Below are 27084 nucleotides of genomic sequence, written 5' to 3' on the forward strand. Positions count from 1 at the left end.
CGATATAAAAAATTATGCAAAGTGTTCTTTTTCGGTTTTCAGTCGCATTTTTCAGCTCACTCACTTCGTCTACCGTTGCACCGGTGTGCCTGACAACTCGTCATTACTGCCGAGTTTATCGCTCACAGGATGGAAAGTTTCGAAGGCACGCTGTCTGGCAAACATTTTTTCTCCTCTGAAACCCACGCATGCACCAAAGTGAGTTTTCGTGCTCAACTACCCATTTAGGGTGTTGTGAACTACAATATGAGCATTATGTTTCAGAAAAATTCTCGCAATGCGGAAAGCATAATCTGACAGCTCCCAAACGAAACACAAACAACCGTCATTACTTTCAGGATAGTTTTATGCTCAAGTAAATGTGACGGCCACGGGTACACTTCGCGCAACTCGTGTAGTTTCACTTCCAACCTCTTTGAGGTGTACTTCTCCAGATCTTTTTCTTATTTCTTCCTGTTACAGAAGAATTTTACATGAACATTTTCATCGTGCCTGTTTTCATAATTTTGCCTAATGTGTTTTGTTTAGGCTTTGAGGCAATACTTGCAACTTTTATTCCACGCGTTGAAAAAATTGCTCCGAACGGATACGTGTCTTTGAGAGTATTCTGCAAAAACCAAAGCAAAAAAAATCTCTGAGTTTTACCCAACAATACCCTTGATGGAGCCTTGTATCGTAGAAACTGCAGCTGTTCTCGTGTCTTAGTTGAATGAAGATCGCGGAAAATTGTAACTGTTTTATTACCTTAGATTTTGCCGGTTAATAGCAAACAAAGATCAGTGGCCACGTTGACTCTACTCTAGGTCTTCTACCGTCGTGGCGGTGTCTGCAACCGTGGGGAATATTTGAACGATCAGGTAATTTTATACGTAAATAATAACTCTTGCGAATATCGGAAATGTTTCAAATACGAGTTCGTTAAAACGCCGTGCTTTTTATGAAAGTGTTGTACCAGTAGGGAATTTTCTTATATACAATATATTTTAAGGTGAATTCTAAGGTGAAATACCATGGTTCGAGTGGTTTTGTTTCGAACATTGAGGGGAAGTGAGAAAGGGCCTGCGTACGTAAGATAATATTTAAAATATAACTATCGTTTCATTGCAATCGCAAAAGTAAAGATTACGAAAATAATAGTACCCGGTGTAACCTAACCAATATTGCCCTTTCAGCTCTGACTGAACAATATGAACCTGCATTACGTACGTATGCCTCGAAAATGTCTCCCACCTCCCCTCGCGGGAGCCCCTGTGTAGATGCGACGCATAGGGGGTTCCGTTGTTGTTTCCGTTAGGTTGATTCTCCATCGTGTGAAACGTGCCGTGAACCCCCTGCCGCGGTTATGACGCAACGTGGCGCGGCTATTACGCAACACAATCCCACACAATCCACTTTAATTCAATCCAAGCCAAGCCAGGCCAAGCCAAGCCAAGCCTAGCCAAGTTAAGCCAATCCAATCCAATCCAATAGAATCCAATCCAATGCCCCTCGCGAGAGAGTGTTCGCTATTGGAGAGGAGAGGGGGTGAGCGGCGGAGAGCGCAGCTTGCGCGGCGAGGAGAATGGGGGAGGGGTGTGGACAGACAACAACAACGCCGTACGGAGGGACAAGGCGAGTGAATGAGATGCACTCGCATCTAAAATAGTGTTCTTGCCTTTCTCCTTTAAAAACTTTAACCGACGTTTTTCATATCTGCAATTAGGTAAAAATCTAAATATTTACATGACTATTTTTTTCTAGAAAAGCGCTCATAAATGCACCCTTACCTCCTTTTGCGCACAAGGCAATGTAATCACTTTGTTACGATAAACACCTGCTTCGCGCACAAACGGTTTCTGATGTCTCCTGTTGTTGCTCAGTGATATAGGTTTATTACACGTAGCTTCTTATTCGTTCTTTTCCAAAGCGACTCCTTTCAATGCGACTCCCATCAAAATATTACATAAATATTAAAGTATATATTTAGCCTAATAAATTGGTGCAACCAGTGGTGGTAAATAAAAACCTCTAGCCAATATAATTGCGTAAAAAAAACAAATCCAAAGGTGTAAAGCACCAAAAAATTCTCTGTTTATGTTTAGAAAAAACAGAATTGACTTTTACTGCAATTGCGTTAAACAAGAAATGACACATCACGCGAATTGCGCTGTAAATATTATAAAAGGCACTCCTCATGCAGTACTCTATCGTAATATTACCATTCGTAAGTTAGATGTTTATCCAGGTCCTTCACAATAAAAGTAAAAGTAATGTCAAGTTAACTTTGATTGGAAGAAAGCGGCCTTTTCGTTGTTTTCCTTTGTCCACACTGATTTCCGCAAGCCTAAGCAATATTTGCTTTACTCCAAGAGCACGCTCAAATTCTACGCCTAGCACCAACCCTTTCTTATCCAGTGAAGTATCTTGATTCAGGGTAAACTGGTTTGAAAAATGAAAGTAACACCTAAAATTTAAGCTTTGCAAAACGCATTTATCCAAAGTGCTGACACAAAAAATATGATTTTACCATCTTTAATGCCTACGATTACGCTGATAGATTGAATATAAGTTTCTAGGTCTCCCAGAGTAATTGAAGTGTTGTGAAATATTTTACCCGTAGTAGTTCCAAAAATGCTTGGCTTGGTAAGCATCTTCAGGACACTCGTAAAGCAGGAAGGAAATATTGTCGAATCGTGGCTATCTTGAAAAAAGATAACAAGAGTTGATACCATGTTTCTTATATTTTAATAAAAAGAAAGGATGAGATTTTAACGAGGTGCTTTATAATCATTCGCGGATTCAGCTGAACGCACTAAAAATAACAGTCTAGAAAAATTAGAAGGGTATACACCTGAGCTTCCAAATCCTTAAAATGTTGCCAAATAATCATTTAGGAATTGTATAAACAGTGCGCTACTACTGCAATTTTTTTAATAAACTCTTTTGGAAATCACATTGGAGGCGCGTCGTTTGTGTGAAGCTTGATGAGAGCAGATAAAATGTGCGTATCATAGTAATGGTATAACTGTTAGGTAGACAGTTTGGTAGATACCTGCTAGGTTCTTTCGATTTCCCACCGTGCCATCTCTTTTCAATAAAAGGATGAACTGATTTTCCTGCTTTCGTGTACCACTTTTATTTAATAGAAAAGGCAAGTTGTCAGGAACGCCAAGTGCGCTTGTACGAAAAAAAAAACAAAAATGGCATTTTAGAGTGATTTTCAGGACTGGTGGAAAGTTGGGCTTGAATGCTTGTATTGACTTTATTACCACCAAAGGGGGTCAAAATTCTCAAGTTCTTAAGAATACAGCTAACGAAGTATCAATTTTGAACAGATTTTCAGGATGTTGCTGGCCGTGATCTTTTTTCTTGATCTGAACGGCGTCTGCGCTGTAGCATATCGAAAATGCAATCCCAAATTCTTCAGAGTGAGTATGATGTTTACCTTTATGGTAGCGCAGTAGAATGTTTGCCGATGCATTTGTTGTAATTTTATTCACTTGGTCACATGAGGCAGGATTATTCCCTCGTGGCACAGACCACATTTCGTTTTCAAACCCTAGTTTAATCTGCCTGCAAATAAAGCTAGGTAGGGAAGGTCTATGACACACACCGACATATTATTTATCTGTATTGTGTATAATTCACCATTATGTGTTATCATTGACAAACGACGTTGTATATTGTTGCGCGTTGCAGGACAAAGATCGGACAAACCTTGTTTGAGGGCAAACGCGCGTGTATAAAATATGTCGGTTGAGTAACAGAGACTTGAGTTGTAACTGCTTTACCATACAGATCTACATGAGGGATGTTTGAGTAACTGTTTCCTCAGCAGCGTTTTGCATTGGTGGTGTTTACGGCAGCTCTGGTTGTTCCGAAAGACATTGGCGGTTAGCAGAAGGCTTGCTTGCTGTGCCAACATTACCCGATTACGGGGGGGGGAAGTAGGGACATGAAACGATCTCAAATTTTTGCACAAAGATCCCTGGGCACGACAAAAAATAATTTGTTCTTATCAGATAGCTGAGCTTTTTCTGTCTAGGACAGCTATTAGTGCTCAATAAAGGCCATTGGAACGGCGAAATCACGTCCGTCGACAAAGTCGATAATGAAGCGTAATGTGTTGTCGGCGGGCCGCGGGAATTGCAGTTCACTCACCCCCACCGTTCTGAGAAGCACACCATCTTCATAAAATTCCTGGGGTGGTACATCGATGGGTGCCCAAAGATGCATTCGGCCTTCAAGCATTTCTTGCTGGACTTGTAGATGATGCTAATATCACGTACATGCAGGCGCATGCTCCTACGTTCAATGTGGTCATAATAGTTCTTCAATTTCAAGAGCCATTATACCACATAAGAATTTGTCTAAAACACTAATGTTTGCTATAAACTTAAGATCAAAATATTTAAAAGCCGTTACAATAGAAACGCCTCTTTCCCGCAAGTTCAGGAGATTTTTTACTTTCGACTGGTCAGGTGTTTGATATGCGAATAGTTTCTCACGTCTTCTTTTCTTTTAATAGCGAAGTGGCTCTTCGTTGAATCTTTCATGAAACGAGACATGGTAATGTGGGCGTAGTGATTTGGAGAGAGCATCGCCTAGCGCGGGGGAGAGCAAAGGCCAAGCACAGTGCCGCTGGTGCAGCGTACTGGGGAGAGCGGGAGCGGGAGCCGAGCGAAGGAGGGCAGATTGAAGGAGCGGATGTGAGGGGACGGCAAACGGGAGAGCGTGCACAATACGTGGTTAGAAGAGGCGCGCATATTAATGAGTGCATTTTGTGGTGGCTTCTGAGTGTTCTGAAAATTGCTGAAGTCGCCTGCCCTCCCAAAGAAGATGCCCGTTGTGAGCGCCAGTGATACCTTCCGCTCGCATGAGCTTGAAGAAGAGTCAATCTGCTGTATATAAACAGCTGGGTGAAGGGTAGCTCTTAGATTGGGGAACGCCACCAGCTTCGCACTAAATATCAGCGTTTCCGACATGAGATCACACACGTTGGTCCACCTTTTGATAACTGAGACACCCACGCGTACATCAATGGCGATTGTACGCTTTTGTATCGGCGTGTCGTGACTGGCGCAGTGACAACCAGCCACGACAGCGCTTAGGCTCGAACTGATATTTTATTTCTCGAACACGAGCGCACGTGAGCGTGCGCCTCGTGGTTCCGCCTTCGTCGTCGTCGTCGTCTCGGCGCGGCGGACGCGCGCCGCTTAGGGCTCCCTCCCGTATAGCCGGAGTCCGTTGTTGAAGCCCACGTGACAGCTTTCGACGGTTGATGGTGCAAAGTTCTGGGCATGGTTGTTGAGACAGTGAAGGTCTGGCTGGGTCGGAGAGAGGCGAGGTATGCAGGCTTAATTCGGTCAGCGGCGACGACGTGTTGGCCGCCGTTGATATCGAGGGTGAAAGTCTTCGGGTGCGCTCGATGACGCGGGATGGGCCATCGAAAGCGGGAGCCAGGGGTCGACGGGCAGCGTCCCGGCGCACGAACACGTGAGGGCACGATGACAGCTCCTGACTAACGAAGACGGAGTGGCCGCTGCGCTGTCGAGGAAGCACGGGCCGGATTTGCTCGAAAAGGCGACGAAGGTCAGCCAAACAACCGACGGGGTGCGCAGAACCATCGGCAGGCGGAGGTGTGAGGAGGTCGCCCAGGAGACCAAGAGGGCAGCCATACACCTGTTTGGCAGATGTGCAACGCAGGTCTGCATTAAAAGCCGAGCGTAGTCCGAGCAAGCCGAGAGGAAGGTGGTCTGCCCACTGTTCTCTTGGCTCGTAGGTGTCGAGAGCTGCCTTGAGTTGGCGGTGTAAACGTTCCACCATCCCATTGGCGGAATGATGGTAGGAGGTGGTGTGTATGTGGCGTACTCCCAAGAAGGCAGCGAGAGCGTGTAAGGGGGCGAATTGGAATTGGCGCACGCGATCAGTGGTGACCACAGCAGGGCAGCGGAAACGGGACAGCCAACCACCAACAATTGCTTTGGCGACTGTTTCCACCATGATATGAAGTCTCAGGATTGCCTCTGGCCAGTGCGTGAAGCGGTCCACGCACGTCATCAAGTAGGCGACGCATCGCGACGGCGACAGGGGGCCGACCAGGTCAATGTGTACGTGCGCGAAACGGCTGTCGGGTAGATGGAATGGCGAGGCAGGAGTGACTGTGTGCCTGGTTACCTTGACACGTTGGCATTGGAGGCAGGTGCGTGCCCACCGGCGGACATCTGCATTCATGAAGGGCCAGAACCACCGAGTGGTGACGAGGTGTTGAGTTGCTCAGAAGCCGGGGGGACTCTTGCCGTGCAGTGCGTCGAAAACGGCTCGACGAAACGCCGCTGAAACTTAAGGTCAGGACACGCCAGTTGATATCTCGCATATGATTGTGCCTTCGGTAAACGGCAACGGCACATCTGTGAAAGTCAGCGTGGAGGTGTCAGAGCGGCGTTGCTGGAGCTCAGGGTCTTGTTGCTGTGCAGAAGCAAGCTCTTCCATGCAAATCGGTTGGGGTGAAGTCGAAACGGCTTCGACGTGAGACAGCGCGTCAGCAGCAGTGTTGGTCGGGCCGCTGACATGGCGGAGATCGACAGTACACTGTAAGACGAAGGAGAGGCGTTGGCTCTCACGCTACGAGTACGAGCTGTGATTACGCTGGAAGGCGAACGTCAGGGGCTTGTGATCCATAAGGACGTAGAAGTCCCTACCTTCCACGAAATGCCGGAAATGTCTGATAGCAAGGTAGACGACCAGTAGCTCGCCCCGAATGTGCTGTACCTGGTCTCAGCAGATTTCAGCTTCTGGGAGTAGAAACTAAGAGGCTGCCAACCCGAGACGAACTGCTAAACCACAGCACCGACAGCCACGCTGGAGGTGTCCGTGATAAGGCGAAGTTGAGCATCAGCAACGGGGTGTTTAAGCATGGCCGCGTCAGAGAGGGCTTTCCTCGCCGCAGAAAAGGAGGACATTGCTTGCGCGCTGCACCCGAAGTGCCCTGCAGTTCCTGTCTTGGTGGCCAGCAGATCAGTGAGGGGCTGGACTAGTTCGGCATGGGTGGGAATGAACCGCCGATAGAAGTTAAGCAGGCCCAAGAATTCGCTCAGCTTCTTAATTTAGGAGGGCTGTGGAAAGTCCTGAATGGCCTTCACCTCTGTTAAGAGGTCTGATGCAATGTGGAGTGACCAAGTGGCCCAGGAACTCGATCGTCTGCACGCCGAAGACACACTTTTTGGGGTTGATGCCGAAACCATATTCGTCAACCCGAGTGAAAAGGCCTCGCACGTGCACCTCGTGCTCGGATGGTGATGAGCTTGCGATCAAGAGATCGTCGAGGTAGGCAAAGACAAAGTCTAAGCCGCGGGTAACCTGGTCGATGGCACGTTGAAAAGTCTGGTTGGCGTTGCGCAGGGGACAAGCGGACATTATCGAAGAGACCAAATGGTGTAATGATGACAGTCTTTGGTGTGCCTGCTGGCTCCACAGGTATCTGGTGATGAGCTTTGACCAAGTCCACCTTGCTGAATATCTTGCAGCCTGCCAGATTCGCGGTGAATCCGTGCAAACAAGCGAGCGGGTAACGGTCTGGCACGGTGATCGCATTGAGGGCACGGTAGTCACCGCATGGCCTCCAGTCACCGGTGTTCTTTTTGGGTACCATAGGCAGGGCTGACGCGTAGTTGCTCGGTGATGAACGGACAATTCCCAGTTACAGCATGTGCTCGGACTCCCGACGAGCAATGACATAACGCCATCCGGCGAGACGACGCGCTCGAGCGGAGACGGGAGGTCCCTTCGTGACGATGTGGTGGGTGATGGTGTGCTTCACCGGGGACTCTCCCGTGTGGGGTCTTGTGATCGCGGGAAAATCTGCAAGTATCTTCTCGTACGCGGAAGATGGCACGAAGGCTCGAAGTCCGGTCGCCGTGTCAGAGGAGAGAACGCCATGAACCGAAAGGTCATGTCCACGTGGTGTCGAGAGTGCACGTCCACGGCCAGATTGTAGAAAGCCAGGAAATCAGCACCGAGAATGGGCTGCTTGATGTCGGCATTTGTGAAAAGCCACCGGAAGGTGCGACGTAGGCCAAACGTGACTCTGAGCGACTGCTGGCCGTAGGTGTTGATCGGTGAGTTGTTGACGGCGATGAACGGGAGGTCATTTCTCGGCGTCGTCGGTCTAGTGTAGAGGCCGGAATGGCGCTGACCTCTGCTCACGTATCGACCAAGAAGCCGTGGCCGGCAACCTTGTCGGTGACGTAGAAGAGGCGGCTGAATGCATGACCGGGTTCACTTGCCCCCGCCAGTGTCTGGTCTCCTAGTTTCCCGTCAATGAGCAAGGCTGGCTGCAGTTGCGGGCGGCAGTGCCGAAGGTACGTTGATACCAACAGACGCCCGAAGAGCGAGGCTCACCGCGTGTTGCGGAGGAGCGATGTAGAGAACGGGACGGGGATGGCGATTACCGTTGGTCGCGGGGTGCACGTCGGCCGTCGGTGCAAGAGGGGTGCGAGGGATGACAGCTGATGGCTGAGTTCGTCAATGCGGCTCTAAAGTCGACCAAGCCTGGAGTCGTCCCTTGAGGTGGTGGGCGTATCGGTGACTGCGGCGATGCTTAGGGACCGGGAAGAGTCCGCGGTGTGGTCAGCCAGTTCCGTGAGTTGGTCGAGTGGCATGTCAGCGGCTACCGCAAGTACCATTGCCATGTTCTGGGGGAGGCGTTGAAGGAAGAGCTCCCGAAGAAGTGGATTGTTAAGGTCCTGGCCATGATCGCCCTATAGCTGCCGCATGCGATGTAGCAACTGCGAGGGTCTCCTGTCACCGAGATCATCGGTGTTCAGAAACTGCTGCAGCCTGCTGCGCTCCGACTCCGAGTGGCGTTGGATGATCGCTGCCTTTAGGTGGTCGTACCGCGCATCAGGATGTGGGGCGTCGAGGATGTCGACTAGCTCGTCCACGATGCTGCCTGGCAAGGAGGTCACGACGCTGTTATATTTCGTCTCCTGGCTGGTAATGCGATGCAGACAAAAGCGCGCTTCAACCTGCTTGAACCATGTCCGCGGGTTCCGAGTCCAAGACGGGGGTAGCGTAGTGCTGTGCACAGCTGCGGTTGTAGCCTGAGCAGGCGGAGCTGCGTCGTGGGCGGGCGGATCTGCGCCGGGCTGTAGTTGACCCGCAGAATCCGGCGAAGCCGAAGGGTCCGACATGTCGCGGTCAGAAGGGGCGAGTTCGGTCCACGTCACCAAATCGTGTCGTTACCGGCGCAGTGACAACCAGCCACGACAGCGTTTGAGCTCGAACTGATTTGTTATTCTTCCAGCACGACCGCACGTGAGCGTGCGCCTCGTGGTTCCGCCTTCGTCGTCGTAATCGTCTCGGCGCGGCGGACACGCGCCGCAACAGGCGTTTTCGTAAAAATGAGTGATCACAGACGGGCTTTCCAAAGCGTTGCAAGTCTCAAAAGGTTCCTGCTCCGCATCACCCAGCAGATAAGTAAGCTGTAATTGCGAAACAGGGGAGATAGTACCTCTGTAGCCCTTGTGTACTAAATGCAATGAACGTGCGGCAGAATTTCTTAGTAGTTTTGGTCGAGGAAATACCGTCGTAATTGGTTTGTATGTAATTTGAGAGCAATTTGATGTTGTTCATGAGGTTCACAGAATGGAAATTGAAATATTCTGCTAGTGCTACTCCTGTTGGCCTTTTTTTGGTACTCGTAGCTCTATCATTGCCTCCGTATTTTTCCCCCCTTTTCAAGCTTTTATCAATAATTTTCAAAACATTATTACTGTTTTGTTCAGTATCGTGTAGGGAGGACTGTTCATACCACATCAAGGTTCCTTTTCTTCGTTGAACTGTTTATTTTTGTGTATATTTTTAATTTTCAGACAGTTTATGAGAAATCTCGCGTATACAAACATGGCTTATACAGATTTGTTTTTACGAATATTTTTATGATGGAAACCTATCAAAGCAGTCCTTATATTTTTTCCCCTAATTATTTTTAAAACAAAAGGTAATATGTAGCACGAAAGAATATCTGCCTAAAATTTGTTGTATGAGTCATTTGCCCTGTTTCTATTTTATATAGTTTACCAGACTTTTTCCAGCACTTTCAACTGAAAGGCGTCCATGTTAATGTTTAATACTACGTATACGTAAACTGAGAACTCCATGTCGGTTTTGTTTTGATACACGTGTAAGCGCGAAATGTGGGGACATTATCACTAATATGAAATGTTATGGGACCAGCGATTTAAACCATGGCATCCGAACTGTTAACATAAACACCAAGACGGGCGACGATATTGCGTTGCAGTACCCGCATACGCCGATTTTTATGCCAAAATGCCGTGTAACGCTATTGCCAACTATCAAAATTATGTTCAAGTCACCTGCTCTAAGTCCGTTGTATTGTTTAGTGTTTCGTCGCCAAGTAACTGTTTCATAATCACCACGAACGCACGTGAAACTAGCGGAAAACGCTCGCTTTTGTGTTGTAACTACTGTATTGCTTAGTCAGAAGTACTACACTTGAATTATGTGTTAATTTCACAAGACCTACCCCGGGCGAACATGCATCAGTCCTCCTTCAACACTAATTTTGCCCGATTAAAAAAGTAGCGTTTGTAACATCGCACGACTATCACGTTGCTATCTTGGGGATACGAGACATTTTTGAAAACATCATGTCGTTTTAAAATAAATTTGTTTGACTAGGGTATATAAAACTTCATCCTATTTAGTAATAGAGAGCAACCGATAATATGAATGGCTTAGGTTAGGCTTTTTTCACAGGAAAAAAATCCTAGATCTTCTGGAAATGCTAATTTCTTGTATTGCATGTTGATTGGGCCTTCATTTGCCACCTAGATGTCAGCAGGGATTACACTTTTTTGGTTACGTCAGCGTCAGTCACGTTGCGTATTCTATCGATGTTTTTCCTTTTGCTTGCAACAGTGTTGTCATTCCTAGTCCAAGCAAACCATCATCAGCATTCCTGTTTCTTGACTATAGAAACCGGAAATAGTAGCCTCAATGTTGGTGAAAGATGTTCATTTAGAAATGGGTGGTTGATCCTATATTTCAATGAGGAGGTTCTTTTCTCTGAATTTGGGGGATATCTCTAAAGTGGAGTCGAACTTAGAGTTCTTCTACACATAACGACATTGTTAGACTTCCCAGCCTCCCGAATTGGACTCGATGGCCCGCCTCTACTTCACCCGCGGCTCTGGGTTTGCCTATCACATCACGTAATTTGCTGACCACCACCGCGGACGTGGAGGGGAGGCCCAAGCACAGCGGTTGGCGTATCGCTGGTTGATCTCCAGGTCCTGCCAGCATCGAGGTCCCAGGTAGTCGAGTGGAAGCGCGTACAGCGCAGCTGCGAAGGCCATGCCGTAAAACATGCGCTGCGCCGGTTGGTGGGAGCAGCCATTGCCACGAGCCAGAAGTTCTGTCTGCTGCGTGCCCAGAGGGCCTTAACAGCTGGCGGCCATGTAAGCCAGCGTTGATCATCCGCCAGCCGCCAGGGAAGAGGACGCCCGTTGAGTGTGATGGGCGGTGTCGCCCATCGAGACCTGCATACTCCTGAGTGTAGCATAAGGGACTGCGTTTTGGCCTCCGAGATAGCCAGGTCACGGCTCTCGAGGAATACTGCAACTGCTCCCAGAGCCACTTGGAGGCACGCCTTGACTGTGTGTCCGTCTTTGATGAGGCTGCGGGTCCGCGTACACCGCCACCTCCACCGGGTTTCACAAGCCTAGTGGGATGCAGTCGGGAAAGGAACAAGCATAAAGTTCAATAGGAATGGGCGCATTACGCTAGTATATTTTGTTCAATATCTTCACGTGATTCGACCCACAATTCCTTCCAGAACGGCGGGCTACGTTTGCGGCACACAGTTTGCATGCTGACAGCCGGTGCTGCAGGCTTCCGCGGGGGCTGAACCCCTCATGCGGCCACGCACAGGCACGTGCAGAACGAGTTACTTCTTATATGAAGAAACGGCACGATGCAGGGATGTGTGCGGTAGTCATCTTGCATGTCTTCAAATTGTGTCCGTGCTGGCTTCACACTCTGGAGAACACACGTGGTGAGGTTTCTCTGTAGCAGGACCACCTCCTTCCTCAGCGAGCATTCGGTGCTTCGCCTTAAACTTTTCACGTAATGCTGAGTTCGACAGGAAACACAAGCTGCCATTGTGTAGCAAAGCAGCAAATTCTGTGTTTTGGGCCCGACAGCGCAGCGTTGACATGGAAGAGAGCGATGGCTTGATGGCGTCTTTGAGTTCGCTGCAAAGTGGTGACAGCAAACACGTCACCCCGTGAAGCATTACGCGCAAGGTGGGCCAAGAGCACTGCGCAAAGCACACTGTTGCGAACGGGCGGGCCGAGCCACAGCCGGGAAGAGGTCCGGAGCTGATAGGCCAACGTAACTGTTTACTTCATAGCGAGAGGTGAGCCGAAGCCAAAGAACAATGCCCCGACGGGCGAGGTTACAATACAGGACTGGAGCAGAGCGACAGCATCGATTCGCTGCTCTAACAGGAATCGTTCACAACGCTTGCGGGGACCTATTTATACACAAAAGCGGTAACGGTCAAAACGCAACAAGCGGCAACACGCCACGAACATCACAGACACACACAACACTCTTTCCAGAGTTCGTAAGCTGTTCCTAGCCTCGGCGCACGTCGAGTCCGGGAGAGGGGAGAGAGGAGGACTCTGCTTAGTTCGCGGGGCCCCTGTGTCCTTGAAGAGCGTGGAGACGAGCCTCGTCGCCAGCCGCCGAAGTTTTAAAATGCGCCGAGAGCGAAGCGTCTGACGCGGCTTGTCGCAACTTGACCCGACATGGTGGCGCCTAACGGCAGAAAGGCGCACGAGGTGGCTTCGCCGCACAGCCGTGGAGTGCTGCAGGAAACTACGGCGGCGCTGGCCGATTCATAACAGCTTCTCCGCCGGGGGTCCGAGATCCCGATGGATAAGGGTCTTCAACCGTTGTCGGGAGGGATGCTGACGAAGTGATATGTTCGGCAGACGCTCGACTCCAGGCCTGGGCTGTACGACACCGTGCTGGAGCTTCACCGGCCGGGTCACTGGACGAGTAGTGGCTCCCCAAGAACGTCTCTGGCTTGGTCAGGCAAGCAACGAAACAACACGGGAAGACACAACCGCATCGCCGGCAAGTGCGAAGACAAATCCACACTGAAGCTCTACCAGGCTTTTAGTTGCGAAAAAGTACGCGAATAACTAACTACTCTAGTTATATTTTTGGCCAGCAGTACTTTACACAAGTAACAAACTTGAAAGGTGACATTTCGCGTGAATAGAAATGTCCCACACAAAAAGAAAAGTAATCGCAAAGGGCGAAACCTGCTGCAGGAAAAACAATGAAATTGAGAATGTCAGGCGTCTACAAGCCACTTCTCGCAGTGAGAGCTGTGATTCGAGCTCTCATCATTGCTCCGAGCTTTCCCAAATTTGTATCGCACTTTAGGTGCGCCTGTTCTCTGAAAGAGACTGCTGCGACCGCGTGTAATTATACCTGTCGTCTTGTTCGACAAAGGTCGAGCGCGCGGAGGAGCGAGCGAGATTTTCCAGCGTTCGAACGTAAGGCGCGCACTCCTTTTTAGAGGCGCATTCCCCTGGCGCGATGTGAGCTCACGGCTTTGCCCGCACTGAAACACGCGCCACAATTACGCGCGGAAGTTTTTTCTCTCTCCTCGTTGCTCGCCTTTTCGCGAACGCGTTCGGCAAGCGAACAGCGGAACGCGTTTACGTTCTCTTCTCTAGGCTGGTCGGTTCCCGAGTTCGGCTCAGCCACAGGCGACCCGGAAACCTCAACTAGCTCAGCCGATGTTGGCCTATCATCGGCAGCATCAGCTGGGAGTGACAAGGGCACGGCGACATCTTTAGACACCTCGTAACGTCCAACAGACATTATCTCGTGATCCCTCGCGTTTTCAGCAACAGCCTTGGCACGGGAAGGCCGAAGTGTGTTGCCGTTCTTCTTTCTCAAAGCCAGAACTACACTACAACCAGGCTGCTCTGTCACAAACGACGGCTCGGCCGCACTAGACACCTGAATTTCTGCGAGCTCGGCTGGCCGTTGCTCGACGTCAGCTACCTGAGCGGGTGGCAGGACGGAATCGGCTTGCTCACTGGCGAGATCGTGATGACTCCCAACGGAACCCTGCAAACCGTCTGCTGCCTCGACTGCAGGCTTTCCCACCACGTCGCTCGTTTCTGCACTACCGTCCGAAGGAACTTCCTCCGTTTGGGCGGACTCATGCGGCCTCGGTAACCTCATCGTTTACGCATTCCTGCTAAACGTCGCTCTCTCGCGAAATGTTCACGTTCAAGTCGGTAGCCGTTCCAAAGGCTCCCGCGAATTTGAACCGTCCGAACACTCCGCCGAGATCTCCAAAACAAACGCCGACACATTATCGCACTCAGTGGACACGCACTGCCCTCTGCCGCCTCTGGCGACAGTCTGAGCTAATGTGCCGTCGTTGTCTCTCTCAGCAACCTTGCCGCGCTGCTGGGCCGCAACCGTCGCCTCCGACTCGCGCTCCCGAGCATCTGCTACTGGCAGCGCTGGCACGGTGCTTTCCTCGACAAAGGAGGTATTTTTCGAGCAACAATTCTAACTCTGGCTTTCTGAGCTTCGATTTTTCGCGCAAGAGTTGAATCTCGTGCTCTAGTGCCCTACTCTCCCGTTGGAGTCTCTCTCGCTGGAGCCTCCTTCTTTCTCTTCGCATTTGCCTGAGCTCGAGGTCGTACTCTCGCATCTTTTCCTCGTGTTCCTGTCTTTCTCGCTCAAGTAGAAGCTTATGTTCTCGCTGTCTTTCCTGTTCTCGGTTTCTTTCCTCGCGTTCCTCACGCTGGCGCTCAGCCTCTGCCTCTGCAGCCTGACGTTTCGCGGTCTCCCTGCCATTGATCTACTCAATGCATTCCGACAGCTGCTCATCGTCAGCCCCAACTGCGAGTATAGCCTGTATCAGCTCTGGCTTTCTCAGTGCGTCCGTAACATCCAAGCGCAACTCTTTTGCAAGCTCCAACAACTGCGGTTTTTTTAACGCCTTCAAATTCATGGCCGGTCTAGAGTACTGCTTTACCACTGCACCACAAATGTTTTGCGCGAATAACCCACGCGACAAAAACACACGCCCTACCAGCTATCCTCAGAAGCCTGGTAAAACTCAGTGAAGAAAAGTCCCGCACTCACCCTTGACCGCCGTGAATTCTGCGAAGCCCGAAACCGCCTTGACGTCCGTGGTGTTGGGTCTCACACCGCTGGCTTCAGGTATTACGAAGTTGCCATCCCACCGCTGCCACCAGTTGTTGTGACCGAGCGGGCCGAGCCGCAGCCGCGAATCCAAAGAACAATGCCCCGACGGGCGAGGTTACTCTACAGGACTCGAGCAAAGCGAGAGCATCGATTCGCTGCTCTAACAGGAATGGTTTACAACGCTTGCGGGCGTCTATGTATACCCAAAAGTGGTTCAAAACGCAACAAGCGGCAACAGGCCACGAACGTCACAGACACACACAACGCTCTTACCAGAGTTAGTAAGCCGTTCATAGCCTTGGCGCACGTCGAGTCCGGGAGAGGGAAGAGAGGAGGACTCTTTAGAGTTCGCGGGGCCCCTGTGTCCTTGAAGAGCGTGGAGACGAGCCTCGCCGCCAGCCGCCGAAGTTTTGGAATGCGCCGAGAGGGAAATGTCTGAAGCGGCTTGGCACAACTTGTCACCGACAGGGTGGCGCCTCACGGCTGAAAGGCGCACGAGGTGGCTTGGCCGCACAGCCGTGGAGTGTTGCGGGAAAGTACCGCGGCGCTGGCCGATTCGTAACAACACCCATTCTCTCCTACCGTCCTACCATCATCTGCTTTGGTTTCCCTGCAATGCACAGTTTGCTCATTAGTCACGCTGACATACAGGGCACGGCCCGGTTGTACTTCAGTATGCTGAAAGTCTATGCCGAGATAAAGTGTTCGATCACGAAGTCCTCTTCGGGTTCGGTTGTCAAACGCTGGCAGGATTTTCAGTCCTGTTGGTTTCAGTTGTGTCCTCTGCGTTGAGGGCCAGGAAGCTGTCACTGCAAGGTAAAAACAGTGATGGCGATGATTTAGCATTCTTGATGAAGTCCTTCCGGTCTAAATGTGAGAAAAATGTTTGGTTGCCATTTTGCGCGCCGTGTGTTATTTATGCTGTCCTTTCGAGTAACTGATTGTTACAATTACATTGTTTCACCCAGAATTGGCAACAAAGTCTAATATGATACGAACGAGGTTTTTTTGGTTAGTTGAAAACAAGCTCCACACTTAAGATATTCTCTTTATTGCATCCTCGGCAACACGCCAAATTATTTTATGCTAGAAAACTACACAAGTTCCGGTTTAGCTTTCAATATAGAAACATTATTTTAATTTTTTTTAAATGCGAGAGCATGCCTTATGGCAAAACAAGAAGTTATAAAGGTACAACAATCCGTAGCACTCCATAAATTACCGATGTGCTTAAGTTGAATAAGGGTACTAGGTTAGATTGCCCACTTTTTTTCGCGAAAAAAACTCCACTTTTATTTCGCGTTTTCTCTCTGTCTTTGTATCTGTAATACTTTGCGCTTTTTAGCATGCAGCGCAAGTGCAATTTATAGGATACTGTTTTACCAAGATATTTTACGTTTGAGATATAAGGTATTTCTGAAAAATGCAGGAAGTTGTAGTTTACACACTATTAAAGAAGCTCAATTCATCGCAGTTTCTTAAAGTCATTTTTCATTCTGAACATTATTTATGTTTGTATTCGGAGTTTTTTATGCTTTACGTGGTTATTTTACAGTGTTACCGTCACAGTGACTGCTGCTACGGTTTGGATTGCTTGGAATACAAAAAGAACGAAAAATTCTGCTTCACCTCCCGGTACAAGTAAAAGCGTGCAGTTCAGCTCAATAAACTGCTCTTTGTTTCAACCAAACTGCCCAGGCTTGTCGCCTTGTTTCAGTAATGTTAAACATAGCTCTAGTCAAACAAGTTCCCGCATTGTGATTAACACCACACTGACGCAAAGCTGAAGTTTGGTTGCCAGCCTTCCTCCGGCAGAATGTTTTTTGTAGTTCACCAAAAGGTTTTATAAAACGTTTGGTGCTTGCGGAATGACGTGAAATGCGCTTACAGGAATTCGAAACCAAGAATTTGAACTGTGTCTGGAGCTCTCGATATCTCGATGCGGAAGGTACTTAAAGCAGCAGGCCATAAAAACGCTGAGGTTTTGAAAATGGTGAGGCTATTTAAATCATTTTCGTGATCGTTGAACCAGTAGTTTTGTGGCACAATGAATGAATCGGTAGAGGACAAGATTTATAGGAGCACTGGCGTCTTTGATCTGGAATTTTCCTCCGAAGGCACAAATGTTTCAATATTTTGTGACATAATAACACGTGCTGGCACCTTGCCGTGATTTTTTGTTGATATATCAAGTTGTATTTCTTGCTTGAGGAAATGTTCATCTTCTTTAGAAACGAAGGCTTATACCTCTTTCACTGACAAAAATGAATATTTAAGCGTAAGAAATATTCGACAGTGCATGTAGCACCAATATGTAACAAAAGCCAATTGGTAAAGCCGTTTCATCTTGACGTAGAATTTGAGCGCTCTCTTTTGAGTGTTTACACAAAATACCTCCCAGAAAGTAGTTTTAAAGAAAATCTTGGCTTGTTGGTATCCACAGAATAAAAGAAAATTGATGAAGCTTTATGTTTAAAAGGCGAAAGGCACTGTCAACCATATATTTCTGATAATATTGCACATTTATGTGGCTCCCGCTGGCCGTTGGAGCAATACGAAAACGGTTTGCCTTCGTAAATGCGTAGGAAAATATTGTAGCAACAGTGAGTAGAATGACAACCTAAATATTGAAATTGTTTACACGAAAAGCTAAAATTAACTTTAACTCTCTGGTTTTAGGGTATTATAGTCAGAATTCAAAGGATACTTCAGTACCAAATATATTAATGAAATTTATGAGTGATATGCACAACTTTTATTTACTGTACATGTACAAGCCCTGCCCGCACAGGCCCTGTCCAAAGCCTGTATGTGGAATGCGAGAAATTGTGCCTTGTGCTCCAGCGAACTCATGTTGTTCTTTTATATGCTTCTGAAATCTCATCAATAGATAACCATGCTTTCAAACTTTTTTTTTATTCATACCACCACATCACCGAGCTTTTTAAATCGCCCATTTATTTCTGTTCCCTTCAAACAAAGAGTGACAGGAGGCGGCTCCACCTAACGTCTCCTTTTTAAACACCTTCAAATCATGATGCATTGATTTTATAGCGCCATGGAAGCTTCGCGCAGTGTCGTGTTACTAGTCTTTCATCTTTACAAAAATAGGGTACCCGAGAAGGCGCTTCTGCAGCACTTTCTGTCACTGCAGGAGAAGTACCAGTGTACAGAATTTCAAGCGACGCCTCCAAAACTGCCTCCGCCGTGTCATGTGCTGTGCAAGAATCCAATTTTAGAGTTTCTGAATTCATGAAAGTAACTTGTAGCATCTTCACAGTAGACGCGTATGAAATTTTACTTGCTGTGAATAACATTGTGATACGTCATATTCCAAACTCCGTCATTTACATTGATTCTATAGGTGTCGTACGGACGAAAAAAATGTAGAAAGTAGGTCCGAAAAAAATGTAGAAAGTAGGTCATCAATCTTTTCCTTAAGACAATTATGTCGGGCTTGTCGAGCAAATCTTGAGGTAACTGTTTGTTGGGTCCCAGGCAAATCGGACATCGCTGGAAATGAGGCGTCAGCTGAAATGGCCGCTGCTGCATGAAAGTGGGGTTGTAGTTAAGAATACCCGAATAAGATGACTCTGGGGACTGCCGAGGTAAAGGCTTGAAGCCGTTTCGCACCGCTATGATATCAATTCTACGATGCTTTCAGATTCCGCATTGTACATGAAATGTTTGTCGCCTAATATGAGCCGATCAAAGCGTATTTTGGAGGAAGCGTTGGAATAAGTGCCGTGTGCACGAAGTTTCTTGCAGATTAGTGTGCGTTCAGAGAAATACCCACGAATTAAGAATGACACACCCTAAAGTATTGGTCCCGCTGAATAAACTTTTTGACTTACCTTTGAAGTGCGTAAGTTTAATGATAATGGGTCGATTTTTTCCGCGCGAAAACGTCCTAGCCTATGCGCGCGTTGAATATCAGGGCTATTACTGTTCAGCAAAAGATTTTTTGGAGCAAAATGCGACTATCTTGCCCTCGGATAGCCATCGGCGTCCGGTAATCCAAATAATACAAGGTTGAACGACAGGGCCGGTTCGCAGAGTGGTGCATTTTTCAGTTATCTCTGCATCATGGTTGGGGTGCGGGGTCACATCTTGGACTAAGTAGATCTATTTGCTTACCATTTTTACTGCCTCGCCCCAAAAAATACACCTCCCGTAATTTATTGATTGCTTCGAATTGTTGTGGACCAAGTTTGAATTCCTGTAAAACGTATGCCAAGTTATCACCGTCAAACCCAATCACTTCATAAAAAACGCATTTCGAAGAATTTATTTTCTTGAAACTGGGCCCCCTACCTTGCCGTTAAGTTGGGCTCCTAATTTAATTGATGAAAGCCACCGGAGTCTCATGTACCGGCGTCGCCTCTGCTTGTAGCTGTCATTCTGCGTTCCTTTCATAAAACCGCAGGGACGCGAAGTTGGTGGCCGCCTACTGCATGCTTTGCGTTTCTTCTTTTTGTGCGGTAAAACACGGGGGTGCTTAGCCCGAGTGCCTATGTTGCGTTGGTATGCGGTTAGCTCGACCGGGCAGTCTTAGTGAACAGCAGGAAATACAGCCCCGGGGCAGGGGGTCCTCCTCGGACAGCGCACATCGCCCCTATTATGGCTTGCCGATATTGGGAAGTGGCTCAGTCGTTCCTCATCCAGGTGTACGAGCTGACGGGAAGCGAAAGGGTGCCGTCTCTTAGTGTGGGAAACGCACGCGGCATAGTTTTTGAGGATTTGTGAATCCGGTATCGGTGCTGTTCGTTGATGGGTCATTCGCCTCTAGAATGGTCGCTGGGCTTAAAGTAGCCCTTCCCGCGAGTCACCGGAGCACAGCTTCGTCCCTTAGTCTGGGAGTGGATTACCCACAGCTCCCTTCTTGTGCCCTCGAGCACGCGCGGACAAAGGCGTGGCGACAGGGCGAGTACACTTTAACATTTTAGCCGCTCCAGGACCGCTCTAAGCGTTCGGATTTGGCTTTTGAGCATATGCCGCCCGCTTAACGTAAGGGTGTGGCTACGTCGCGTGGTCAGTGACTTTGGGTAGCAGATGTCTTGTCTTTGCTTGTTGGTTGCAATAAAGTAGGCCGAAAACCTAATAGGAGTTGCATGGGGGAGAAGTTTGGGGCTTTTGACCACGGGTGGACACATGTTTAGTATTGGTTGGTTTTTGTAGCCAATCTGTGCTCTATATATATCATGTTGAAATGGGGTTTCGTTCTTTCTTGAACGCCCCCTTTGGAGGCATGGTTTTTAGGATCAAAACAGGAGGGTTGGGTTTGGTTCGGGTTCGGTCGAGAGGGATCGACTTCAGTATAGATCTTGGCCGAACAGGCCGATGCGAGCAGAGTGAAAATTTAGCCATCATTCTGTCCTGCCGGATTTACACCGACAATGCATGCCGGAGTGCCAAAAAATTGGTACTCCGGCGTGCATTGAGATTGTGCACGATGCGGTTCCAAATTGTTTGGCGTGTTTGTCAATGAGCAGGCGTACGTGTCCTCCCGGAAGCTTTTATTTGGGCTGTGAGACAGTCTGCTAGATGTATGATTTGCCAGTGGAAAGCGTAATTTTGTACACAACATTTATTTCTCATTTCACAAACATCCCCGTGTGTTTTACTCCACAGATCAGTTCGGCAGTGTTGCCATCGGGAGACCAAGAAGTAAAGTTGTGAGAACGTGGGTAAGACCTTCAGCTTGCAGAAAAAGAGAGTTGAGGGCGCATTGTACTCGAACCAATTTATTGCATCAGTCGCTGAAAAAGTGTTGAAGATGGTGAGGAAGGAGTGGAAAGCGGAAAAGGATGGCAAAGAAAAAAAAGGCAAAAAAGATTAGTGGTCTTACCACACATGCATGCCATATTGCACACACTAAAGATAGGTGGCTGGCGCACACGACGTGAGTGTTGTCTTTTAGAATTGATAGCATGGATTCATGGCAACACCACTTCCCTTTTTGCTTTACTTTTTGTTTTTACCAAGGCAATACAAGGATCCTTATAAGAAAATATAAAATCATAGGACGTTTTTAATACTTTTATTGCTTTGATACATTTTATGGTCCATAAAACGTTTTTTGTATTTTTAATAAGTACTCTTTCAAACATTCTTTCTTAACATGCATAACCAAAAACTTGTCCTATACACCCGCCATCAGTATTGTCTTTATTCGATTTGGCTCTTTGCCTGGCGTACAGGTTTTAGTAAGAACTTTATGGTTAATCACTTCTGTTTGCTCTCTTTGCTCTAGATGCTGGTGGTGGTGTTGGATAAACGTTTTTATTTCAGCCAACAATCGAAACAAAATAATGTGTGTGTCCTCGTCTCCGTTCAGAAAACCGCGAGTCACCGCTGCTGCTCTGGCTCAGTAGATCAGGTGTTCCTGAGTCCCGAGCTGAGCGTTTGTCAGCCCGCAATCCCACTGCTCCAGGGAACGAAATGAGAGGAGTTCGGGAGTTCGGAGCATGCCCGTACAAGACGGTAAGTACAAGACGGTATTCGGAGTATGGCAGATAGGGGTTTTGAAAGGGTATGTATTGGGGGATATATGGGGAAGAATAGGGATGTTAAAATATGTTCCCGTCTGGAGACTGCGCCTTATTCGGGTGTCGCATGTGTTGAGGGAGGGACAAATGGGTGGTCAACGACGGCGGCTCTAAAGGTAGTTGTGCAGTCTATCGGTTCAGCGACTTGGAAATGCAAGGTTAGAGGGCGCTGTTGCCTAGTTGCTCGCCCCCGATGGGATTGCCCCGAGAAGGAAATCGGGGGCAGCGGTGTGCGCCACCGGCCGCGATATTCATTCCCTGGATTTGAGGTATGACCTGGCGTCAACAATTTGGATGTCTTCATTGTCTCCAGAAATTTGAGGGCGGGAGGAAAAATGAATCCGATCAGAAAGTTCCGCAAGCTTGCTCTGAGTCGATATGGATGGTCACATGGCTGGTAGGCGCCGTGGTTGCGGCAAGAGCTATGGCTGTCTCTTCGGTAGTAGTGGTGCTGGTATCAGCGATGGTGGCGTGTGTCCGGATACAGCATATAGCTTTCAGGGCAATTATTCCTCCTGCTCTTCGGTTGTAGAAGGTTGCGACATCCGTGCATCGGGTGCCGGGGTCGTTGGAGTGTCGTTTCTCTAGGAGACGAACGCGTGCTTCTCTTCGACCCACGTTGTAAGCGGTGTGCATATGATGCTGAATGAGCGACACCTGGTCGTTTGCGAGAATTTGGGGAACATGCGTTGTGGTACGTCCAATGAACTAGGAAAAGAATGACTCATGTGTGTTAAAACGATGGGGATGGGGAGGATGAGGGATATGTAAGTGAGATGGCCGACTTGGTGGGCTTTGAGTAGTTCAGACAGTGTATTGGGGAGACCTAGTCGTAGTACGTGCGTGGTAGGAGGGAGTCCAAAAGCAATTTTGTATGTTTTGGGAATTAGTGCGTCGAGTTTTGAGTTTGCGTTTGGTATAAGTTGGACGTATGATGCCCCATATATGGTGCGACCTATCAGGACCGGATGAGTAATTTGACAAGTGTCTTTCTCCCGGAGGCCGTGTTGCTGGGTGCACACTATTTTAATGAGGTGCATACGCTGGGGACGGTCAGGTGGAGTTGCAGAAGAAAAACGGCTCCCCAACCGTCGGCTGGCAAGGGAACACCAAGAATTCTAAGAGTGGTCACTTGTGCGACGGGAACGGAGGATACGGTGATCACCGGGTCAGCGTTTTGTTATGAAGAAAGGCCGCATGTGCGCGCGGGGAGAATAGGTAATGCAGATTTTCGGGGCGCACAGGTGAGGCCTCGACGCAGTAGATATTCAAGCGTGCAATCGATGGCTTGCTGTATGTTGTGTTTCTACTGTCCCGGAGATACGGTGTTGGTCCAGATTGTTAAGTCATCAGCGTAGAATGCGTGGTGGAGATTTTTTGTTTTGGAAAGTTTGGCTGGAATTTGGAGGAGGGCGATACTGATAAGTAAGAGGGAAATGGAAGATCCTTGAAGGGTGCGTTTTGCCTTTTGGAAAGGCAATCCCTTTCGAAAGGGTGCAACCCATCTGGATTGTGTGGCTCAAAGGCGTATTATGGTACCCCGACCTCGCACGAAACCTTAGACGACGTCGTTATAAGTTGCCGCAAACAGTTCGTTGTTTAAAGGCCTCGCAAGATACCCTCATGCGCAACGTTATCAAAGTCTGTTTGGATTTCAAGAGCGAGGATGGTGCTGGGCTGGGTTTTGCATAGGTTGTCAATAATTTGTTCTTTTAGTTAGATAAGTACGTCTCGAGCGGATACGTGGTCACGGAAGCCGAACATGTATGGGGATAGAGATCGTTGTCTTCGAGGTAGATTGTTAGGCGATAATGCACCACACGTTCGAACAGTTTGCACAGGCACGAAGTAAGAGAAATCGGCCTGAGGTTTCGATGGCTACCGCTTTGAGGGGCCTCCATACAAGTAATATGTCTGAATACCGCCATTGTTGGGGGAGGGTTTCACCTTCCCACTGTTTGCTAAAGAGGGTAAGGATGGATGAGAGAGTTTCATCGTCCAGGTTTCGAAGAGTTTTTGTTTTGTTATACGTCTTTTCCAGGGATGGTGTGGCGTGTTAAGAACGTGAAGGCTTGTTCCAATTCTTGGATCGTGAAGGAATCCTCGATATCGGGTTTGGAAGGCCAAGATAAGGTAAGGTGTCGTAATCAGCGAGTTTTCTTGGGAACCAAAACGTTTTGTGCGGACTTCTTTAAGGGGTAATGTTGATGCCAATGGTGATGAATGAGTCGTTGTAGCGGCTGCTGAGCTGTGGTTTTGGACAGTTTGGACCCTAAAAGGTGGCGGAGAATATGCCATCTGTGCTTGGTGATCAAAGTACCTCAACTTTGTCTCAGAAAGATCGTACGTTCTGGGTTCTCAGCATGTTAAACAGCCCGCTTGCTTATTTTGGCTATCCAGCGTTTGAAGGCGTGGTTATGGTTTGGAGTTTTCGAACTGTTGACGAGGCCTTGCAGGGCCTTCCACAGATGAGCAAAGAGACAGTTGACTAAAGTATTGGCAGTTATGAGGGAAATGATTTTACTGTTTCCGCACTAAAGCAGTTGGCTTGGCCGTCCATCGTTCGAGGTCTTCGTCCGCAGGAGGATGGGACATGGGATGGTTGCGGAAATATGAGCATTCTATGAGGGTTGCTTGTCTGATGCGTCATCGAAGGGGAAGATGTGGCAAAGCGAGGGCTAGGATGTAATGATCACTTGCGAGAGTGTTTGGTAAGTGCTCTCACTCTAGATAGCGTGCATTGCAGGAAAATATGCAGTCCGGCATTTTGTCATGAGTGACACTTGTTCCCAGTCAAGTTGGAAGAGGGAGGTCGTTATATTGTGTTAACATGCCACGTTGGCTTTCAAGAATAAGTGCCTTGCTTTTCTTGGTTGTTTGAGGGTACCCTCATAAACTTGTGGGGCCGTGAAATCGCCGAGGAAACGCAGGGGCTTCTGCCGGCGGTCTTGCCCAACTTATTCTGGAGCGGCGCTGGCGCTGGCACGTCCTCTATATTGGCCCCGTTGCCGGGTCGTCTGTTGCTCCGGCCAGTCAAAGGCAGCGGCTTCGGCGGAATTGCGTTCCATCTATCGACTACGCCTGCGACCACATCGCCTTCGCCTCGCTTCACTTCTAGCAAGACGACGCATGCCTGAACCTGAGTTTCTACCAGGCAGCATAAACTGTGATGTTGTGGGTTGATTTGACTAGCTGCGTAACTGTTGTCGCTGGTAGGACTAGCGCGAGTAGGATCTGAGTCGGTATATCTTCTTCATGTACTTTTTCTGTCTTTCGTCTGTCTGTGCACAAATGTCGTTTCACGTGTTCTGGTACTTGCTGCTACGCCGTGTATGCGTCTCACGAGCGCGAGTCTCATTGTTCCCAAAACCGAACCCTGACATCATCACAAGTATCGTGTGCGAGAGGACTTCTCAATAACACCTCTAGAGGTAACGAGACCAACACACGAGATTGGCGGAGACGGATGGCATGACGTTGCTTTAGGAGCTTATAACTGCAGGGAAGGGTTTAGGCTTGAGGGAGTGCGAACTTCCCGCATTGGTGGAGGTCAACACTGAAAGCTTGATGCCCAGCGTAAGGCTGAAAGGGCAGTGCATAAACTGAGCAAGAACGGCAGCTTGCCCAAATTGCAGCTCAGCGGAAAGAGTTTCTTCGGCAGATAAGAGATGTCGAGGCACGTACAATAATAAAAAGTAGGCGAATAGGTGTCATTCCTAATGTCATAGAAGGCACCCAAGACTCACCTGTGCCACTAGACTCAGAGGCTGTTCAGTGCCATGTTCAATTTTGAGGATAAATCATTGCCTTGTACGCACTGTAAATGTGAGAGATGTATCCCGATAACAAACGAGGACACGCAACTTCTTGAGGTCTTCTAAGAAACTTATGTACCTGAAGGTGCAACCAGAATTAAGTTGGTTTGTCTCCACCGGACGTCGTCGAATGTCCGAGTGGTTTCGATGACCGCGAAACGATGTCTTTGGTTCGAAGGCTTCAGGGTAAATCTCGAAAGCGGAAAACTCGGAAAAACGAAAACAGTTTGCTCTGTCGAAACGGAAGGGAAACTGCTAAATCTCAAGAAGGACTCAAAACAGGCAATTTTCAAGTAAAGTAAATTGGTCGACCACTTTTGTTAACTCCATCTTAGCAGACCGAAGCATTTAATACGAATGCATACACACAAAAGCGTGAGTTGAGGTCCTCAAGGAATAACCCTACGCTTAGCAAAGGCAAGGAAGATTTACCGTAAAATCTTCCAGCCAAGCAAGTAGAAGTTCTTTTTGAAGTGCAGCAAGACCGGGCGGAGAACAAGTAAAACAAAGTGATGTGCTTCCCAAAGATTCATTGAAAACAGTTAATCGTGAACGAAATATCCGCCAGTCCAATTATATTGTTTTGGTATGGGTGGTCACGGTATGATCTGTCGCGGCCACTAATGCTGGAAGTACAAGAAAAACCGGAAAACCATCCAGGAAAACCATCCAGAAAACCATACCGGAAAACCACCCAGAAATAATAGCACCTGACGGGAAAAAAAACCGTTAGTGGTGCTGCTGACATATTTTGGTAATTCATCCTGTCGGTGCGGTAACTTCAACCAAATTTGCAGTTGGAAAAAAGTTCATACTTCAATCCAACTTGGGAGGGAGCGTCATGCTTCCTAGGGACACCGGTTGCTGTGTTGCTACACTTACATGCTGTACGTAGCGCTGGATGAATGGGAACTGCGCTTTTCTTTGCAATATCAAGATACTTTTTTTTGCGATTTTGCATAGAGCTGGACTCTTATAACCACCTTGAATGCAGTGACTTTGAATGTGGGCACATTGCTGAAATTATTCCTTGAAAGTGTGCTATATCCCTCAACAGCTTTCTATAGCCAGGTTCGTAGTGCAATTCAAAAGCGCAAAGAATTCGCGTCAATTATTTATGACTGCAACGCTGATATCTTTGTGATAACCGAAGCATGCCTATCGACTAGAATTAGCGATTCTGAAAGTATTCATTGTGCTAAGAAATTTTATATCAATCAAGAACGGGCGGCGGAGTCTTGATTCTTTGCTCACCGGAAATACAATTCATTTTATACACATTGTGGGGCACCTTGAATTTCTGTGCGCACGTGTTACACTTCATAGGATGTCGTTGTGTGCGGGTGCTATCGCCCTCCTAATTCTCTCGCCAAGTTAGGTAATTCCTTATACGATGTCCTAAACAAACTAAGTGTACGCTATCCAGCCTTCCCGATTTTTTTGGCTATTTCAACTTTGCTTAAGCA

At 48.1% G+C, this 27084-nt stretch overlaps 2 long non-coding RNA genes across 2 annotated transcripts; both read left to right on the plus strand.

Moving 5' to 3' along the window:
- Nucleotides 1–729: 729 nt before the first annotated feature.
- LOC144141930 (uncharacterized) lies at nucleotides 730–16939 on the plus strand. The gene is made up of 4 exons (XR_013316755.1): nucleotides 730–857; nucleotides 1173–1202; nucleotides 3315–3407; nucleotides 16811–16939. It is a non-coding gene; the product is annotated as an uncharacterized LOC144141930 (long non-coding RNA).
- Nucleotides 16940–20885: 3946 nt separating this feature from the next.
- On the plus strand, nucleotides 20886–23925 carry LOC144142200 (uncharacterized). Its single transcript, XR_013316886.1, has 3 exons — nucleotides 20886–20942; nucleotides 21593–21738; nucleotides 23845–23925. It is a non-coding gene; the product is annotated as an uncharacterized LOC144142200 (long non-coding RNA).
- The last annotated feature ends 3159 nt before the right edge of the window (nucleotides 23926–27084 follow it).

This window comes from Haemaphysalis longicornis, unplaced genomic scaffold (assembly GCF_048455015.1).
Source record: "Haemaphysalis longicornis isolate Haplotype H1 unplaced genomic scaffold, Haemaphysalis longicornis Haplotype H1 scaffold_6, whole genome shotgun sequence".
In the NCBI taxonomy this organism is placed as follows: Eukaryota; Metazoa; Arthropoda; class Arachnida; order Ixodida; family Ixodidae; genus Haemaphysalis; species Haemaphysalis longicornis.